Here is a 1,825-nt window from a genome sequence, read left to right on the forward strand (position 1 = left end):
AATTGTGCTTTACCCTGTAGGATCCCTGATAAATTCCAGCTGCTCTGAAATCCTTCCCTGCTCCGTGTCCCCCATTTTTCCATGGAAATTCCCCTCCATCTCCCCCAGCTTTGAGGGGCAGGGGGTGGAGAAGAAAGAAGGAAAACCCTGGAGGAAGTGCCCAGAACTCTTGGACAACGCTCTGAGGGACAGGGGGGGAATGTTGGGGTGTCCTGGGGTTGGATCTGGATGATCAGCTCCACAGATCTCACTGTGTCCCGACTCCTTGGAGGCTCCAGAGCCTCTTTTTCCACCTGCTGAAAACTGGGAGCCCTCCCAGCTCCGGGAATGTCGCTCCAGAGGCAGCAGAGCCCGTGGCAGAGGCGAGGCGGGCACGCCCTGGGCACACACCGATCCCGGCCACTCCTGACCTACTTCGGGGAGGGAAAACCAGATCCAAGGGTTTCCTGGTGCTGAACAGGGCAGGGATAAATCATCTCCACCTCCCAGGGAAGAGGGACGAACATTCCCAGCTCCCAGGCAGGGGTTGGAGGCATTCCATGGTCCCAAGAGGGACTGAGAGCACCTTGGTGGGGATGAAGGTGACTCTGTCACCCCCAGAGCTGCCACTCCAAAGGGAGAAGTCCAAACTCTTCATTCCAAAGGGGAAGGACTTTCCAGACTGTCAGGAGCAGGGATACAAGGAGGAGGTGGAGGGGACTCCATCCCAACACTTCCCACATGGGATAGGACCAGGAGAAGGGTTTGAACCCCTGTGCTTCCAGGGAGCTGGAAAAGATCCATGGAAAGGCACGACCCTGCCCCAAGGAACAGCTCCCAATAAACATCTTCCCTCTGTTATCCTACTCTCAACCTCCTCCTGAAGTTCCTATCCCATATTTTTCCCACTCCAATAGTTCATGGAGAGGGTCAGTCCTGGCCAAGCACCCAAGCACCAGCCCTGTGCTTCCATGGAGTTGGAAAAATCCATGGAAAGGCACAATAAACAGCTCAGGGGAGCATTTTCCCTGTTATCCCACCTCAATCTCCTCCTGCATTTCCTATCCCACATTTTTGGACTCCTTATCCCATGTCAGATCCAGGCCAAGCCTTGCACCCAAGCACCGGCCCTGTGCTTCCATGAGGTTGGAAAAATCTATGGAAAGGCACAACAAACAGCTCAGGGGAGCATTTTCCCTGTTATCCATCTCTCAATGTCCTCCTGAAATTCCTATCCCACATTTTTCCCACTCCAACAGTTCATGGAGAGGGCCAGTCCTGGCCAAGCACCCAAGCTGGGTTATCCCTGTGCTTCCATGAGGTTGGAAAAGACTCCTGGAATAAACAGCTCAGGGGAGCATTTTCCCTGTTATCCCACTCCCAATCTCCTCCTGCAATTCCTATCCCACATTTTTCCCACTCCAACAGTTCATGGAATGGGCCAGTCCCGCCTTGCACCCCAAGCTGGGTTATCCCTGTGCTTCCATGAGGTTGGAAAAGATCCATGGAAAGGCACAATCAACAGCTCACAGGACATTTTCCCTCTATGATCCCACTCTCAACCTTCTCCTGAAGTTTCTATCCCACATTTTTCCCATTCCCACTGTTCAAGAAGAGGGCCAGTCCTGGCCAAGCACCCGAGCACCATCCCTGTGCTTCCATGGAGTTGGAAAAATCCATGGAAAGGCACAACAAACAGATCATGGGAGCATTTTCTGTTATCCATCTCTCAGCCTCCTCCTGCAATTCCTATCCCACATTTTTGGATTCCCTATCCCACGTGGGATCCCTGCACCCCAAGCTGGGTTATCCCTGTGCTTCCACGAGGTTTGGAAAAGGCTCTTTC

The sequence above is a fragment of the Manacus vitellinus genome, unplaced genomic scaffold, assembly GCF_001715985.3.
Source record: "Manacus vitellinus isolate BGI_N305 unplaced genomic scaffold, ASM171598v3 scaffold_64_pilon, whole genome shotgun sequence".
NCBI classification, from domain to species: domain Eukaryota; kingdom Metazoa; phylum Chordata; class Aves; order Passeriformes; family Pipridae; genus Manacus; species Manacus vitellinus.